The sequence below is a fragment of the Cervus canadensis genome, chromosome 7 (assembly GCF_019320065.1).
Source record: "Cervus canadensis isolate Bull #8, Minnesota chromosome 7, ASM1932006v1, whole genome shotgun sequence".
NCBI lineage: Eukaryota > Metazoa > Chordata > Mammalia > Artiodactyla > Cervidae > Cervus > Cervus canadensis.
This window is the reverse complement of record NC_057392.1, coordinates 85,469,334-85,489,511: the sequence shown is the minus strand read 5'-3', so window position 1 is coordinate 85,489,511 and position 20,178 is coordinate 85,469,334. Positions and strand designations below refer to the sequence as shown.

Genomic DNA, 20,178 nt, shown 5'->3' with positions numbered 1-20,178 from the left:
TAGGTTTGCAAAGAGTCGGATACTACTGAAGCAACTTAGCACACACACATGTAGTGTATCCTAGAGAATGTCCCATGTGCACTTGAAAACAATGTGTATTATGCTGCTTTCAGACATGGATCACTAATTTTAAATTTAATGTCTGCCCTAGAAACTAAGGCGTTTAACAGCTTTCTAGACCTTGGGTATTTTAACTTTTTGCTTCATCCTACTTCATACCAAACGTATTGAAATGTACTCAGATTTTACATGAAATATAAATTATATGTATCTGTACATGTGCTTCATAGTTTTGAGTCAATAACATTTTTAGTTTTAAAATATTTCTTTTCCCTTAATACTATAGGCATGTAGGTCTTAACGATACATAGAGCCTCCAAAGAACTATTCTTCAGATTCTCACAAAATGCATTTCAGTTTGACTTGATGGGTCCCAGCATGGAGAGCTGCTCCAAAATGGAACATATATTAAAATACTCTATTCTTAAGAAATAATAGCCACACAAGTCACTACATTCACTAGGAAAATCAAAGGAACTGGAATAAGTAAGGATTGGCAGAAAAGGTAGCCCACCAAAGTGAAAAGACTCAGAGCTAGTCAAGCAATGTGGGTCAGCAGTTTGATGGCTCCTACATGGTCTCAGAATATGACTGTGGGAAGAAGTTAGCTGTATTTTAAATGTCTAAGATTTGAAAGGGAATTTTTTGTGAAACATTACAGCAGTTGAGGTACAAAAAAATGAGAAGGAGTCACCTTAAAAATTGCAAGGGTTATCAGACTAATTGGGCTATAATCCAAAGAACTTCAGTGGGTTGAACCCTTCCTACAAAAGTTTAGGCAGTTAGCTCAATCAGTATTTTGTGCAACTTCCATGAGTCCGAAGAATTATTGCTAAAGGCTAGATCTGCTCTTTAACCTAGAAGGGCAATCCAGCTAGAGATGCTACATAGGGATTTTTTGGAAAGAACAAGACCTTTTCAAAAGGACTTTCTGCCCAGGGATCTTCAGTCCCTGAACAGAGGTCAGGAAATTGCATGGCCTATAAACCCAGACTCAGCTCAGCCAGAAGAGTACCCCATTATACTGCTCATTTACTGGGATTCCAGCTCTTCCTTGATAAAGTCATCGAGTCAATGAGACAATCTGAGCTGGTGAAGACTTTGTCAACCCAAGAAATTCTTAATAACACCGAGTCAAAATAAAACATTTTGATCACACAGACTTTCAAAATGTTTGTTACCACAGGTTGACCTGGTGACCAATAAGCTTATTTATCACTTGAGTCTGCAGAAGGAAGACAGGAAATGCTTCTTTCTTGAAAACTAATAAAACTGAATATTTATGCAATAAATGTCTGCAAGATACCAACTTTAATAAGAAAGATAGAACTAACATAATAATCCCTTTGTTGGAATGCCTGTGGCTTATGTATCATGTAGAACAAATTAAGAATTACTTTGCATTCCTAGACTTTATCATTATGAAATAACTATTTTTTAATCCAAAATTGCAAATAAAATTATGTAAAACCAGTAGTAAAAAATTAGTGAAAGATATTTTAAAATTATGGTTCATTTTGAAATCAACTAGATTTGGCAGGTATCTAACTAATTACAAATCTATTTTGTAACTTGAAATTAGGCCAAGCCATTAAGATAGCCTGTTCAAAACAGGCCAGGCTAGTAAAAGTGGAACACAAAAATTAGGATGAACCCAAAATGAGCAGAGCAGCTGCCTAACACCTGGCAGTTAATGAAAATCAAAGTTAAATTGTAAGAATAGCTAATGAAATAGTTGAAATATACATACTAATAGACCTTGTCAAGACAAGCATCTATAAAAAAAAGAAGGAATACTGCAATGAGGAGGAAAGAATTCAAGTTTTCCAAGGTAATGGGTTCTAGTTGAAACAATCCAAGCTCAAATCACAAAGGATCTCAGACCAACCAATAATTTAATTTTGATCAAAATAAGGAAAATATAGAAGCATGTCTCATGTAGAAATACATAGAAATTGACAGTTATAAAATTAAAATGATCTCATTGCTGTCTCTTAACAACTCCAAAAGGAAAGAGAATAGGGCTAGAAGTAAGAAAAACTGTTATGAAGGAGGCTGTGACCTTGAGCAAATGACTTAATGTCTGCGTGCTTAAATTTCACTTTCAAGCTGGGGCACTTAGACTAAGTGATATCTTAAGTCTGTTCCAGCTTTAATACTGTATTTCATCAAAGCACTTATTGAAGTGTTTAAACAGGATTACAATAAGAATAAGGACGTGATAGGAATCCCATGCTCTCTTCATTTCTTATCATTGAATTAGGCCCATAGTGCCTAGATTCAAGGTTCTCTCCTAACTTCCTTAATAAGACATTGTTTCCAGTGTTTAATGGATAACATTCATGATATCATGCAAAGTAACCTATAAAGTTTTCAGTGTGCTGTTTTGAAGTTTATTGTTTCTTAATTTATTTTATTTATTTTTGCCTGCCCAGGGTCTTCATTGCTGCATGTGGGCTTTCTCTTATTGTGGTGCACAGGTTTCTCACTGCAATGGTATCTCTTATTCCTGAGCATGGGTTCTAGAGTACAAGGGCTCAGTAGTTGTGGCAAAGGGGCTTAGTCACTCTGAGGCATAAGGGATTCTCCCAGACCAGGGTTCACCCTCATGTTCTCTGCATTGGCAAGCAGATTCCCAACCACTGGACCACGAGGAAAGTCCCTAAAGTATATTTTTAATAGTACAGTCATAAGAAAACTATTGAGCCTTACCTTTCCACGATAAGGAGCAGTGTCTATGGTTTTTCCTCTTCCATCAGTACTAGTTCTAAGATATAAGTGAAGTGAGTCCTTAGAGCCTTACCCTTATCACCCATAACTTTGTTGTTGTTCAGTCGCTCAGTCGTGTCCGACTTTTTGCAATCCCGTGGGACTGCAGCATACCAGGCTTCCCTATCCTTTACTATCTCCCAGAGTTTACTCAAACTCATGTCCATTGAGTCAGTAATGCCATCCAATCATCTCATCCTCTGTTGCCCCCTTCTCCTCCTACCCTCAGTCTTTTCCAGCATCAGGGTCTTTTCCAATGAGTCAGATGTTTGCATCAGGTGGCCAAAGTGTTGGAGCTTCAGCTTCAGCACTAGTCCTTCCAATGAATATTCAGGGTTGATTCCTTTAGGATTGACCAGTTTGATCTCCTTGCAGTCCAAGGGATTCTCAACAGTCTTCTCCAGCACCAAGATTTGAAAGCATCAATTCTTCAGCACTCTGCCTTCTTTATGGTACAGTGGCTCAGCTGGTAAAGAATCTGCCGGCAATGCAGGAGACCTGGGTTCAATTCCCTGGGTTGGAAAAATTCCCTGGAGAAGGAAAAGGCTACCCACTCCAATATTCTGGCCTGGAGAATTCCATGGTCTGTATAATCCATGGGGGTGCAAAGAGTTGGACACCACTGAGTGACTTTTCACTTTTACTTTTCACATCCATGCATGACTACTGGAAAAACCATACTTTGAGTACACTTTGAGTAACTGTCTGACCGAATAGAAGGATGTGCACTCATCTTCTCCTGCGAGAACTCCAAAATTACAACTCACTGCTGAACAAGCATTGAAAAGAGAATGTTGGATTCCACCAAAAAATATTCCCCACATCCAAGAGCAAAGGAGAAGCCCCAGCAAGAAGATAGGAGGGGTGAAATCATGTTTAAAATCAAACCCCATATCCACCAGAAATGCTCAGAGGGCTCAAACAAAACCTTGTGCACACCAGGAGACTCCACAAAGATGGAGCCAGACCTGCCTTTGAGGGTTTGAGTGTCTCCTGCAGAGGTATGGGTCAGGAGTGGCCTGCTGCAAGGGAAAGGGCTCTGGGTACAGCAGACCTGGGTATGGCATAAGCCCTCTTGGAGGAGGTTGCCATTAACCCCACCATAGATTCACCAGAATTTACAAAGAACTGGTGAAACAGACTCTTGGAGGGCACAAACAAAACCTTGTGTGCACCAGGACCCAGGAGAAAGGAGCAGTGACCCCACAAGAGACTGACCCAGACTTGCCCGTGAAAGTCCAGGAGTCTCCAGCGGAGGCCTGGGCCGGTGGTGGCCTGGTGTAGTGTCCGTAGCACTGAGGCAGTGCATGCACGGGACCTTTTGAAGGAGGCCCCATTATCTTCATTACCTCCAACATTGTTTGACCTGAGGTCAAACAACAGGAAGGGAACACAGTTCCACCCATCCCCATCAACAGAAAATTGGATAAAAGATTAACGGAGCAAGGCCCCACCTAATAGAGCAAGACCCAGTTCCCCCTCAGTCAGTCTCTCCCATCAGAAAACTTCCATAAGGCTTCTATCTCTAGCCATCGAAAGGAAGACAGAATGAAAACCACAATCCCAGAAAACTAATCAAACTGATCACATGGACCACAGCCTTGTCTAATTCAATGAAACCATGAGCCATCCTGTATAGAACCACCCAAGATGGACAGGTCATGGTGGAGAGTTCTGATGAAACATGGTCCACTGGAGGAGGGAATGGCAAACCACTCCAGTATTCTTGCTTTGAGAACCCCATGAACAGTATGAAAAAGGCAAAAAGATAGGACACTGAAATATGAACTCCCCAGGTCAGTAGGTGCCCAATGTGCTACTGGAGAACAGTTGAGAAATAACTCCAGAAAGAATGAAGAGATGGAGCAAAAGCAAAAACAGCACCCAGGATGACTGGTGATGGAAATAAAGTCTGATGCTGTGAAGAACAATATTGCATAGGAACCTAGAATGTTAGGTCCATTAATCAAGATAAATTGAAAGTGGTCTAATTGGAAATGGCAAGAGTAAACATGGACATTTTAGAAATCAGTGAACTAAAATGGACTGGAATGGCTGAATTTAACTCAGATGACCATTATATATACTACTGTGGTCAAGAATCCCTTAGAAGAAATGGATTAACCCTCATAGTCAATAAAAGAGTCCTAAATGCAGTACTTGGGTGCAATATCAAAAACAACAGGATGAATTCTGTTCATTTCCAAGGCAAACCATTCAGTATCACAGTAATCCAAGTCTATGCCCCAACCAGTAATGCCAAAAAAGCTGAAGTTGAACAGTTCTATGAAGACCTACAACACCTTCTAGAACTAACAGCCAAAAAAGATGTCCTTTTCATTATAGGGGACTGGAATGCAGAAGTAGAAAGTCAAAAAATACATGGAGTAACAGGCAAATTTGACCTTGGAGTACAGAATGAAGCAGGTCAAAGGCTAATATAGTTTTGCCAAGAGAATGCACTGATCATAGCAAACACCAGCTTCCAAAACACAAGAGAACTCTACACATGGACATAACCAGATAGTCAACACCAAAATCAGATTGACTATATTCTTTGCAGCCAAAGATGGAGAAGCTCTATACAGTCAGTAAAAACAAGACTGGGAGCTGACTGTGGCTCAGCTCATGAACTGCTTGTTGCCAAATTCAGACTTAAATTGAAGAAAGTAGGGAAAACCACTAGACCATTCAGGTATGACCTAAATCAAATCCCTTACAATTATACAATGTAAGTGACAAATAGATTCAAGGAATTGGATCTGATAGAGTGCCTGAAGATCTATGGTTGGAAGTTCATGACATTGTACCACTAGACCATTCAGGTATGACCTAAATCAAATCCCTTACAATTATACAATGTAAGTGACAAATAGATTCAAGGAATTGGATCTGATAGAGTGCCTGAAGATCTATGGTTGGAAGTTCGTGACATTGTACAGGAGGCAGTGATCAAGACCATCCCCAATGAAAAGAAACACAAAAAGGCAAAATGGTTGTCTGAGGAGGCTTTACAGATACCTAAGAAAAGAAGAGAAGCTAAATGCTAAGGAGAAAAGGAAAGATACACCCATTTGGTGAATGCAGAGTTCCAAGGAATAGCAAGGAGAAATAAGAAAGCCTTCCTCAGTGATCAATGCAAAGAAATAGAGGAAAGCAATAGAATGGGAAACTAGAGATCTCTTCAAGAAAATTAGAGATACCAAGGGAACATTTCATGCAAAGATGGGCTCAATAAAGGACAGAAATGGTATGGACCCAACAGAAGCAGAAGATATTAAGAAGAGGTGGCAAGAATACACAGAAGAACTATACAAAAAAGATCTTCCCGGCCCAGATAACCACAGTGGTGTGATCACTCACCTAGAGCCAGACATCCTGGAGTGCAAAGTGAAGTGGGCCTTAGGAAGCATCACTATGAACAAAGGAGTGGAGGTATTGGGATTCCAGTTGAGCTATTTCAGGGTCCTCTGGCCATGGGATTTTTCCAGGCAAGAATACTGGAGTGGGTTGCCATTTCTTTCTCCAGGGGATCTTCCCAACCCAGGGATCGAACTCAGGTCTCCTGCGTTGCAGGCAGATGCTTTACCATCTGAGCCACCAGGGAAGCCCCAGTTGAGCTATTTCAAATCCTGAAAGATGATGCTGTGAAAGTGCTGCACTCAATATGCCAGCAAATTTGGAAAACACAGCAGTGGCCACAGGACTGGAAAAGTTCAGTTTTCATTCCAATCCCCAAGAAAGGCAATGCCAAAGAATGTTCAAACTATTGCACAATTGCACTCATCTCACACACTAGCAAAGTAATGCTCAAAATCCTCCAAGTCAGGCTTCAACAGTACATGAACCATGAACTTCCAGATGTTCAAGCTGGATTTAGAAAAGCCAAAGGAACCAGAGATCAAATTGCCAAAATCCACTGGATCATTGAAAAAGTAAGAGAGTTTCAGAAAACCATCAACTTCTGTCTTATTGACTACGCCAAAACCTCTGACTGCGTGGATCACAACAAACCGGAAAATTCTTGAAGAGATGGGAATGCCAGACCACCTTAACTGTCTCCTGAGAAATCTGTATGCAGGTCAAGAAGTAACAGTTAGAACTGGACATGGAACAACAGACTGGTTCCAAATCAGGAAAGGAGGACTTCAAGGCTGTATATTGTCATCCTGCTTATTGAATTTATATGCAGAGTACATCATGAGAAACACTGGCTGGATGAAGCACAAGCTGGAATCAAGTTTGCTGGGAGAAATATCAATAACCTCAGATATGCAGATGACACCACCCTTATGACAGAAAGTGAAGAACTAAAGAGCCTCTTGATGAAAGTGAAAGAGGAGAGTGAAAAAGTTGGCTTAAAACTACATTCAGAAAACCAAGATCATGGCATCTCGTCCCATCACTTTATGGGAAATAGATGGCGAAGCAATGGAAACAGTGAGAGACTTTATTTTGGGGGGCTTCAAAATCACTGCAGATGGTGACTGAAGCCATGAAATTAAAAGACACTTGCTTCTTGGAAGAAAAGCTATGACCAACCTAGACAGCATGTTAAAAAGCAGAGACATTATTTTTCCAACAAGGGTCCATTTAGTCAAAGCTATGGTTTTTCCAGTAGTCATGTATGGATGTGAGAGTTGGACTGTAAAGAAAGCTAATTGCTGAAGAATTGGTGCTTTTGAACTTCAGTATTGGCGAAGACTCTTGAGAGTCCCTTGGACTGCAAGGAGATCCAACCAGTCCATCCTAAAGGAAATCAGTCCTAAATATTCATTGGCAGGACTGATGCTGAAGGTGAACCTCCAATGCTTTGGCCACCTGATGCAAAGAAGTGACTCATTGGAAAAGACCCTGATGCTAGGAAAGATTGAAGGTAGGAGGAGATTGGGACGACAGAGGATGAGATGGTTGGATGGCATCACCGACTCGAAAGACATGAGTTTGAATAAGCTCTGAGAGTTGGTGATGGACAGGGAAGCCTGGCGTGCTGCAGCCCATGGGGTAACAGAGTCAGGCATGAATTAGTGACTGAACTGAACTGAACAGAGTATATGACCCTTTGTCCACAAAGTAACATCTCTGCTTTTTAGTATGTTGTCTAGATTTGTCATAGCCTTTTTTTTCCAAGGAGCAAGCATCTTTTAACTTCACGTCTGCAGTCACCATCTGCAGTGATTTTGGATCCCAAGAAAATTAACTCTGTCATGTTTTCACTTTTTCCCTATTTGCCAAAAGTGATGGAACCAGATATCATGTTCTTCATTTTTTGAATATGAGTTTCAAGTCAGCTTTTTCACTTTCTTCTATCACTGTCATCAAGAACCTCTTTAGTTTCTCTTTGCTTTCTGTCCATTAGAGTGGTATCATCTGCATATCTGAGGTTGTTGATGTTTTTCCAAGCAGTCTTGATTCCAGCTTGTGATTCATCCAGCCTGGCATTTCGCATGATGTACTCTGCATGTAAGTTAAATAAGCAGGGTGACAATATACAGCCTTGTCATACTCCTTTCCCAATCTTGAACCAGTCTGTTGTTCCATGTCCGGTTCTAACTATTGCCTCTTGAGTTGCATACAGGTTCCTCAGGACACAAGTAAGATGGTCTGGTATTCCCATCTCTTTAAGAATTTTCCACAGTTTGTTGTGATCCACACAATCAAAAGCTTTAGCATAGTCCGTGAAGCAGAAGTAGATGTTTTTCTGGAATTCTCTTGCTTTTTCTATGATCCAGTGAATGTTGGTGACTTGATTTCTGGTTTTTCTGCCTTTTCTAAATCCAGCTTGTACATCTGGACGTTCTCTGTTCACATAGTACTGTGGCCTAGCTTGAAGGATTTTGAGCAGAACCTTGCTATTATGTTACTTGAGCACAACTTTAATGGCATCTTTTCCTCAGGACCCTCCCTGTGGCCTCACTCACCCTCACATACAGGACTGTGACTGTGCAAATACCTCTTGTCCACAGACAAGTAGCCTTCCTCTGGTAGGAAAAGGTAAGCCTTGTCAAAAGCAGACACCAGCACTGATCTGAATGCCTGGCACAGAGAAGGAGCTCAGTAGATACCAGGTGAATAGCTCACAAGCATTTTAGATGTACAAACCTGATCTCATCACATCCCCTCAAGACCCTTTTGGCTCTTCCAGTGAATAGTATCCACCCCCATATTCATCAGGAGTCTAATGTCACAGGTTAATATGTTCGTGTGACAGCCACCCAAGTCAGAGGAAAACATTTTTTTAAAGAAACTGTTGGGACTAAATGCCTTCATGCTAATGCCTAACCCAGGAGTCAGAAAGGAGACAGGAAAAGAGTTCAGAATCATTGCCTTTTTACAATATATATGCAGCCCCATCGTTCAAACACTTATCTTAAAAAATTGCAGTGGGGTGCTATAAATTTTTCACTTATTTTAAGCCAGTAGTATGGGAAATTTTAAGGCTTAAAGCAAAAAGGGAAGGAGAGTGCAAAAGGGATTGGGAGAGAAGGGAAGTTCTATTTTTGAGCTCTGCTAAATTACAGGTACAGTTCTGGTTGCTTTACATAGCGTCTCATTTAAGCCTCAAGCTGTTAGATCTTCTGTTTACTGACAAGGAAAAAGAGGCTTGCAGAATTTTGTTTTCTTATACATGGTTACTTGACTGAGAAAATGACAGACCTGGAACTAACATCCAGCTCTTTTTTTTTTTTTTTTTTTTTTACTATTTCTTTCAGTAAGACCTTTCCATTTGTGTTTGGCTCAGATGTGACATAGTAATCAAAGGCATAACAATAATTGCATTACCATGGCTTGTCAGATATTTTGTCTTTCCCCACCATCCCTTGTACTGTGCCCCTTCAGACCCAGCTTAACACTTGAAAGAGGTTTTTATTTCTTATCAGATTTGCCTTACAATGATCCTTGAAAGTAATATGCCACTGTTGTGAATTGAATTGTCCTCCAACCTCCCCCAACCCTGCAAAATGTTAAAGTCCTAACCCACAGTAGCTGTGAATACGACTTTATTTGAAATAGTCTTTGTAGATGATCAAGTTGAGTTCATTATGATGAGCCCTAATCCAATATGACTGGTGTCCTTATAAGAAGGGGAAATTTGAACACCAAGGCAGACATGGTAATGGGGAGAAGTTCATGTGAAGATAAAGCAGAGTTCAGGGTGATGTATCGACAAGACAACGGATATCAACATTTATCAGAAATCCATGAGAAGCTGGGAAAGAGGCCCAGAACAGACTCTCCTGCACAGCTCTCAGAAGGAGCTATCCCTGCTGACACCTTGATTTTGGACTTCTAGCCTATAGAACCGTAAGACAATAAATTTCTGTTGCTTAAGGCACTCCACTCTGGTGTTTTGCTATGACAGCCCCAGAAAACTGAGAGCCACCATGCAGTGAACACTAATACCTAGGGCAATAAGAAAACAGAGGCAAATTATGTAACACAAAATTATTCAGCAGACTCAAATAAAAATTCAGAAGGCAAAAGTAATCTACTATTTGATCCACGGGTATTCTACTCTGATCAGCACAGTATTCAGAAAATGAGGCCATCAGATGTAACCAAGTATTTTAGTTACATTAATTGCTCCCCAAAATAAAAGCTTTTAGTATGATAATTTCCATGCCTCCTAGAACTATATTCTCCAAGATTCGTGCACGTGAAATTGACAAGCATGTTTTCAATTCACGTAGAAAATTGATATTGCCCCAAAACAGGATGATATTTAACTACTGAAACCCAGTCATAGCTTTCAGCTCAGTGCAGGAAGTTTGTGATTCTAAAGCTCTAGAGAATGAAGGGTGACAAGCAAGAACAACCTTTATAGCTACTTTTCTCCAAAATATTTAGGAGTAGCTTCCAACCGTTAAACTCCAACCATACTTTCCTATGCATTCTTGCTTTGCCTAAGAGTACAAAGGGGAAGGAGTGAAATAATAAGAAAAATGAGCTAATGCTTTAGTGGGTTCAGTTCAATTTGTTGGCCATGAGATTGTTTGTGTGGATCCAGTTCAGTTTGTTGGCGAATATTGAAATTCATTTGTGAATTAGTTGGAAAATCACCAAACGCATAGTTAAGGTAATCATGATTCCATTCTGTAGCAACCGAGGTTATTGAACACCGAGAAAAGAAAAGAGACCGTGATAACAGGTTATACAGATGAACACAGACTGTATTTTTCTGTCTTACTTCTCACTGGCCAGCAATCTCCACATTTCTTCCAGTTCTAACTCATAAAAATGCATTATTCAACAAACTATTTACTGGGTAGCTATTTTTTTAGTTAATTCAACAAATATTTGTATTTTGCTTCTATAGCAGGCCGGGCACTATCCTGGGATACAGTAGTGAATACAGGATCCAGGATCCTAGGATACTGGTGAAACAGAGCAGGCACAGTTTCTGCTTTCATAAAACCTATTCCTTGATCTCATTTGTAAACTTGGGTTTAGTGCAAAAGGAGTACACAGAAATGTAATATTCTCACAAGAAGTTTATGGTGTATTACCATGACCAGCCAACCCAAGATCTCTCAAATAACAATACAATAGACAATGACTAACAAGTGATGTAAACAATTACTGCTGAGTTAAGGAAAATCACTGTCACAGACACTCATTGCTGGTCTAGGGGTTCTGCCTAGAACCCCTCTCCTTCTATGAACTGACCCCATCCCCACTCCATAGCCAGGATTTCAATGTGACCCTGACCCCAGGAACTACACACATCACCTACAATCATCTATAATCTAAAATGGATTATGATAACTGGTATAATTGAGTTGAAACCCAAATAGCAGCTAAGATTTTGCTGTCACTTGAGATGTAAAGAAAATTGACTTTAATCCCCATTTTTGTCTTGTGACTCATAAGTATCTTCAGTCACCAAGTTCTGTTCTGCTGATTGCTTTTTTTTTCCTCTCTGCTTGGGGAGTGTATCTTTATTTCCACTGTTTTGAACCAAATAAACTTCTCCAAAGTAAGATAAAATCCTCACTCTCATAAGGACTTTAAATGTGTGGCATACTTTACTGAAGGCTTTAGGGATATAGATACGAATGTACGTCATCATTTAAACAGAGACCCTTAAATGGAACATTGATGTTCCTAACTTAGTGCTTTAGACTCCTCTGCCCTGTTACTTAGCTGTTTCCTCCAACCTCCACCTGCTCTGTTCAGCTCAGTTCAGTCGCTCAGTCGTGTCCAACTCTTTGTGACCCCATGAATCGCGGCACACCAGGCCTCCCTGTCCATCACCAACTCCCGGAGTTTACTCAAACTCACGTCCATCGAGTCGGTGATGCCATCCAACCATCTCATCCTCTTTTGTCCCCTTCTCCTCCTGCCCCCAATCCCTCCCAGCATCAGGGTCCTTTCCAATGAGTCAACTCTTCGCATGAGGTGGCAGAAGTATTGGAGCTTCAGCTTCAGCATCAGTCCTTCCAATGAACACCCAGGGCTGATCTCCTTCAGGATGGACTGGTTGGATCACCTTGCAGTCCAAGGGACTCTCAAGAGTCTTCTCCAACACCACAGTTCAAAAGCATCAATTCTTCGGCACTCAGCTTTCTTTATAGTCCACATCTGTACATGACTACATGAAAAACCGTAGCTTTGACCAGACGGACCCTTGTTGGTCCACCCCCTCTACTCTACTCCCTGCAAACTCCTATTCTTATGCAAAGCAGTTGGGCCACATACTATATTGCCAGATCTTTGGCTATTCAATTATGTATTTGAGGATGAGCAAGACTTTCCTAAACAGAGGCAAATTCTTCCATAAAAAGTCGTGTTCCCTGTTAATGAGATTTTTTTAAAGCCCACTACAGACTAATAACCAAGTACTTTGAGGAGACTAAATTGATGTCCAAAGGGGAATTAACCATTGTCCTATTATATTTAACATCCAGGGTAGAGCAGATGGTCAATCAATGTTTATTTAATTAGTTGTTAGATAATTAAATACTGGGGTGTCTGGTTTCTTTAGATGGCTTTGCATACTCAATCATTCAGTCGTATCTGACTCTTTGAGACCCTTTAGATTGTAGCCCTCCAGGCTCTTCTGTCCATGGGATTTCCCAGGCAAGAATACTGAAGTGGGTTGCCATTTCCTCTGCCAGGGGATCTTCCTGACCTAGGGATCACACCCTCATTTCCTGCATTGCAGGTGGATTCAGGGAAGCCCCCTTAGATGGCTCTACACTCTGATAAAAATCCTCTGACCTTAAAGGAAAGCCACAAAAGTTCTAATCCCTGAAAAAAGTTACAGCTCTTTTCATCCTAACTTAAGCCTTTAATATTGGGCTCCACTCAAAGTGTTTCTGTAGGAAACTCTGATTGATCTCCCTGATGTCAAGATTTAGATCAAGGCATGATCCAGCTTTTCTCTGTTCTCATGTTTTCTTTTGTCATCCCTCAGTAATTTGTCTTATCTTTTTTTTTTTTTCCTTTTTAGCTCTTATGGTTTTTTTTTAAACTTATATTAAAGTTAAAAATGTGCATAGTTTAAGAAGTCAAATAGTTTAATAGTTTAAGAAGTCAAATAGTCAAAATAAGTCAAAACTTATTATGAAAAACAGCAGTCCTCTAGCTTCCCAACCTATTCCCCACTCTCCAGAAGGAGCCATTTCCAGAATGTTTAGCTTTCTAAATAGCACACTTGTACTGATACTTTTTGATGTTCTTTTCTAACCATTATATCTTATTCTCCCACTATAGGAAAAGAAAAGCAACTCTTTCACAACCAACCCACCATTGCACACCTGTACACTTTCTTTTCCTCTCCCCCTGATATTCAGTGTTTATATAAACTCTTTTCACAGCTGAATCATGTAGTAAGCTCTGATAACATTTCCTTCTTGCATAGTTTTTGCATCCATGGAATTAGTTCCTTATTTTTTTTATTTCTTTTGTTTCCTTTTTTTTTTAATTTCTTTTGTTTCCTACATTCGTATCACTAACTCTACACCAAAACTTTATATCAGTTGTCCAAATTTGCTCCCTATACCTTGCTATAGATATTGTTTCTATTTCATCTATTGGAGGGAATTTCTCATGGGGTTTTCCAATAGGTTGCACTCTTTTCTTAGTGTAGAACTTTTGTTCCAGAATCCCTTCTCTTTTACCATGGGGATTTCCCTTCCCGTCTCTTCTTTCTTCCATATCTACCTTGGATGTACATAAAAATCATCTGGGGAAATTTAAAAGGCCCAGACCTCATCCAGACCAATTGCTTCGGAACCTTTGGAGATGGGCCTCCCCTTGTCAGTATTTCTTAAAGCATCCTGGTTGATCCAGTGGGCAGCTGTGAATGAGAAGCACTATTCTATCTGTATCATTCTTTGTTTACTTTCTAATTTTGGTGAAGCTCTGAGAAAGAGTACTTAAAAGATAGAATTTTGAGACATTTCTTATGGGTGATGCTTTCATTCTGCTTTCCATTTGACTTATTTGTCTAATGTAGAATTCATACTCAGAAATAATTTTTTCTCTAAATTTTTGAAGACATTGCTACACTCTCTCTCCATGTTGGTTTTGATAATTCTGAAGGTGTTCTGATTCTTACCCTTTTGTATACAACCTGTATTTTTCCCTCTGGATTTCTATAGGATCTTCCTTCTGTCCCCATATTTTTAATTTTTTTTAAATAATTGCCTTGGTGTGGATCTGTCTTCATCTATTTTCCTGCATATTCCTAGAAACTTTTAATCTTGAAACTTGAGTATTATAATTCTGAGAAATTGTCTTAAATTTTTTTTTTTATTAAAGACTTGATTCTTCTCTGCTTTTCCTCTGCTCTTTTATTCCAGAGTTCATATTTTTCAGGTGTTGGATTTTCTTGACCCATCCTCCACAATTCTTTACTCTTCTCTCCAGTTTTCCATTTCTAAGTCTTTTTGGTCTATGTAATGGGCTGAATTGTGTTCCCCCACATTCATAAGTCAACGTCCTATCTGCCAGTATCTCAGAATGTGACTGTATTTGAAGATAAGGTCTTTACAGAAATAACCAAGTTAAAATGAGGTCATTAGGATGGGACCTAATCCAATATGACTGGTGTCCTTATAAGAAGAGGAAGATAGAATACACACACACACAGAGGGAGAATGCAGTGTGAACATGAAGGTGGCCACTAACAAGTTGAAGAGAGATGCCTCAGAAGAAACCAAATCTGCTTATACTTCGATCTTCAACTTGTAGCCTTTAGAACTGAGAAAATAAATTTCTGTTGTTTAAGACACCCAGTCTGTGATACTTTGTTACGGCAGCCCTAACAAATTAATAGTCTGCCTTTCTCTACTTTATAGTATTAATTTTATCCTTTTCTTATATCTGTTATCACTTTTTTTTTGTTTCTGAGTTTTTTGTTTTTGACAGGAAAGTAGGATTTATTGGTGGACATGAGTGAGGAGGGGACAGAGCCAAGGCCCCCATCAGTGCAGGGCCCACCATTTGTGCAGGGGCCATGATTAAGGATTTGACACCAGAGCCATCTAAGATGAACTGCTTTTCTGCCATCATATTTTCAAACTTATTCACATTAAACTTAGTAAATCCCCACTTCTTGGAGCTGTGGTCTTCTGGTGGCCAGGAGACTTGAACTTGGCCTTGCAGAGGTCCTCCATCACATGCTCCTTGTTCCGCAGCTTGGTACAGATGGACATGATGGCTTGGCCAATGTGGACCCTGGCCACTGTACCCTAGGGCTTTCCAAAAATGCTGCACATACTTGTCTGGAGCCTAGATTTGGGACAGCATGCAATCAGACATGAATGTCCACTGGAAAGTCTTGTTGCCAAGGTCCCATAAGGAAACCGATACAGGCAGTAGGCTGCATACCCCACTGAGGAGGCTGCTGTTTGAGGCCATTGTGTCCTGGGCCCACTAAAGGAAAAGAGCACGGTTGGCTTAGTTAGCTGCAAATATTTCTGAGGTTTTTTTTTTTTTTTTAATATTCCTTTAATAATAGCATCTTGCTCACATTTCAAGGACATAATATCTTCTCTTATCTCTCTAAGGATATCAATGGTAATTTTCCTTTCTATGTTCTCACATTTATGCATAGTTTTAGTTTCCTTGAGTTGTCTCTTTTCGTGTGTGTTTTTTAGCCTTTATCTTTTTTGTTAAGATTCCTCAGGTATCTAATTATCTGCTCATCTTTTAAGAAAAAGGTAAAAAAAAAAAAAAAACTGTGAGTGATAGAAAGGTTTGTTGACTGTGGGCTTATACCCTTTGATCTTTAACCCAAGGGTTGAAAACTAGTCGACTGCAGACCATCTGAAACAAATGCATCTGCATTTTTTTTTCCTTCAATTAGAATTGTGTGCCTTTAGCTGTGAACGAAACCTTTACGTGCAAATCCCACCACTCCTTTTTGATTTAAGCTACTTGGAAGCTTGAAATTCTTACCTAATATCTTTTCTACTAGTCATATTCTTGCTTACTGTTTAACCCAAGCTCGGATGTCTCTATCTCCATGATATCTTCTCTGATACCCTCAGGCTGATATAAACTTTACCTACAATGGACTCCATCACATTTCATTTCTCCATTAAAGCCCTTGCTATGGCCCTCCTTCATGTGATAGATACTTGATGTGTGGTTGGATACTCCATGTGACTGTCCTGTGGTGGCAAGAACTCTTTTTCAGGTGTGTTAGTATTTCATATAGAAACTTTGGTAAAAACTCAGGAAAAAGTTACTTGAAAATCTTTAAGCTCAATGGGGAGGGATGGAAAGGGGGAAAGGAGAATGGGAGAGCATAATCTGATGTTCTTTCTAGATCAGATTTGATATTCATCCCTGAGTATTTGATTATTAAAACCACGAGCTACAATTCCCCCCCAACCCCTCCCCAAAGTAAGCAACATGCCATACCAGGTGGAAATGTGGCTTTAATATTCTTCCAGATGATTGCACAGAGCTGATTCTGTTTCACATGATAGAACATTGCTCAAGCTGTAACAACAGAAAGAAGGAAAAAACACAAACTCCAACAAGCTAAATGAAAATGAGAATATTTCTGCCTATGGAGAGGTAATTTATCCTCATTTGTGATCATGTGCCCTTTCAGAATTCAAATCGGATAAAGCATAAATTTGGACACATCTTCGAAAATGCCCATGTATAATAAATCATAGTTAGTGGCAATATTTTGAAAGCAGTGTTCAGGTATCTGAGGCCTTAGCATTTTGACTGCTGTTATTTCACGATGGCCTCAGCTGTAAAGTGTCCTCAGAGTTCCTAAGGGGTATGAATTTTTGCTGTGCTTTCCATCCATTTCTACCTCAGGCTTTGGGAACACAATCTGCCCTTTCATCCTAGTCACATCCCATCTGTAACTTAACTTGTCTTTTTCGTTTCTTACTCAGATCCTCATGCTGGCCTAATTAAGCATCATTGGCTAACTCTTTGTTCCTATTAATCTTTCCTTCCCAGGACAGTTTGAACATTGTGGCTTTTAAATTATTGAGAGAGCTCTGGGAGTTACCAAATACAGACTCATTAATGTGAACAGTAAACAAAGTCAGTTTGGATTCACACAAATTTATGACTCTGCAAAGACCTTGAAGCCCCGATGGGTTTTAAGAACTGTATCTCCAAGTACTCTTAAACTGGACATGGTGGTTAAGGGTAGATTATGGTCCGGATGGCCTGAGTTCCCATCAAGCCACCACTCCTATTATAAAGACTGCGTGACCTCAGGAACTATTCGGCTCTCTATAAGCCCCAGTCCCCACCTGTGAAATGGGCAAAATAATTGTACCTATTTCAGGAGACATTTGTTGAGATAAAATGAAATAATGTGTTTGGCACACACTCTGTAAGTATCTGTTGCTGTGGTTTTTTTTTTAATTAATGAGAACATCTCGGCTAAAACAGCATCATACAAATAAACTACAAGAACCATTGTCCATAGTGGAGAAACTGGCTATACCCCTATACCTGCCAAGTCCAAACTGGAATAAATTAGTTGAGTGAAGTCATACATACTCAGAATTTAACATTTAGACAATTTTTAATGTAACATTTGGGAACTAGAATGATAAAGGAAAGAGAAGCATGTGGCTTCCAATTTTTTTAATATTATAAAGAAAACTTCAGAAAGCAACAGACTTTCAGGTTAAAACCAGTGTTTTAAGAATATTTTGCTCTTATCAGAAACCTAAATTTAAAAAAAAAATTCTATATCGGAGTATAGCTGATTAACAGTGTTGTGATAGTTTCAGGAGGACAGCAAAGGGACTTGGTCATACATTACATGTATTCATTCTCCTCCAAACTCCTTCCCATCCAGACTGCCACCTAACACTGAGCAGAGCTCCCAGAAACCTAAGTCCCTGCTATTCAATTCCTTCCTCCTTCCAAACTGTATATTGTATATTGTGGCCCATATGCAGAAACCTTACCACTCTCAGGAAGGAGGGTCTATTGGGCAATGACAGAGGCCATTGCCGAGCCAAACTGGACAAAAGAATAAACCATTGCCTGAGAGAGAACTGGACTTCCTTGCTGGCTCAGTGGTAGAGAATCCGCCTGCCGACATGGAGACATGGGTGTGATCCCTGGCTTGGGACGATGCCCTGGAGAAGAGAAAGGCTACCCACTCCAGTATTCTTGCCTGGCAAATCCCATGGACAGAGGAGCCTGGTGGGCTACAGTTCATGAGGTCACAAAAGAGTTGGACACAACTTAGTGACTAAACCACAACAAAGAATTAGCTTAACCACTTTTATTTGCCTTTCTGGGTCAAAAAACACACAGCAATAGTTTTAAGGCAGGAGTTTGTTATAAAATGTATTTTTCTTTGCTTTCCATTTGCTCATTATGTTTCGTCTAAGACCGTGGTAAGTTGACATACACAATATATACAACAGTTAATATTGTTTTCCCTGAGTATTTAGATAAATTGATTGATTTAAAATTAATCTAAATTAGCCTTTCCCTAACTGTCAACCACAGAACATTGTTCCTAAAATGCTAATAAATATGCTAGGAGAGAAATGTACCAGCACAAAATAAGTTTGAAATAGAGGGTTTCATTATACACATTTATTAGCATGTCAAAAGCACATTAGCATAGAAAAAAAACTAAGTTGTTCTGTGGTGAAGAAACCTATTTTGTCCTTTAATCTACATTTTCCCCAAATTACTTGAGTCTGGAATCCAGTTTTCCCAGCTTCCTGTTAGCATCATACAGAATACAGTTTGCCAGATTCCAGTTTGGGGACACAATGAGGACATTTTGGCAGGGTTCATCATGCAATGAACAGAAAGGCTATCAAACTAAAAATTGCCAGTGTTTCACGTATCAATAATAATAGGTACCCCTTATGGAACAGTTAGTAAATCTTAGGAAAATGCTTCTTCCCCACTCCTTGAGCAGGATTTCCCCTCAACACCCCTAACTTTCTGTCTCACTCTCTGAGCTCTTCTCTTCTCTGAGGTAGAGAGCTATCAGTGGCTATCATGATAGCCATTGGTCAACATTTCTCAGTTAGATGGAGCTGACAGGTCAAAAGTGGGAAGGAACAAATACACTAAGCTATAGTCTTTCCTCTGCATTTGGACCAGGGGAAGTTAGTGCCCTGAGTTCTGTCTTCTGTTCAGAGTTAGTACCTCGGCTCCCATGAAATAAAACTTCCCTCAGATAGATTCTTCCAAGGTCAAGAATGGGAGGAAGTTAGCAAGCCCATTTTGTTGGTCCAACCAAGTTGTGTCTAGCAACTTAGCCCTCACCTTTATTAATGCTGATATCTTAGTTCTTCACGGACTAACTTTATTATATTTTAACTAGCCCAGTTAAAACTTAGGCAGTGAAGAGAGGTGCTGTTTTGAGTCCTGCTTATAACCTCAACAGTATGTATCACGAATACATTATCTCATTTAGGCTTATAACCTGCTTATAACACACATCTCATTTAGGACACATTCATGATATTATAACATACATTATCTCATTTAGGCGTCTCAACAACCTTTCAAAGTGGATACTTATATTCCCATTTTACAGACAAGGAAATTGAAACAGAGAAGCTAAATAGCTTAACAGAGGTTATATAGCAAGTGACTGGACCTCAGCATTTTAATGAATGTAACAGCGAACACTATTTAATTGTACTATTGTAACTGTTACTAGTGTATCTCATAAGATGGTGTTTATGTTTGGATCCCTTTATTATTTATCTCTCACTCCTCTTCTATAACGGAGGAAGAAATGGCTACCCACTCCAGTAACCTTGCAGGGAAAATGCCATGGACAGAGTAGCCTGGAGGGCTACAGTCCATGGGATGACAAAGGGTTGGACCTGACTGAACAACTGGGTACACCTCTGCTATGATGCAACATGC

General features: G+C 39.7%; 1 non-coding gene across 1 annotated transcript; it reads right to left on the bottom strand.

The window, feature by feature from the left end:
• Positions 1-15,614: 15,614 nt before the first annotated feature.
• Positions 15,615-15,749, bottom strand: LOC122445664. The gene has a single exon (XR_006270622.1). It is a non-coding gene; the product is annotated as a small nucleolar RNA SNORA70 (small nucleolar RNA).
• Positions 15,750-20,178: the final 4,429 nt, after the last annotated feature.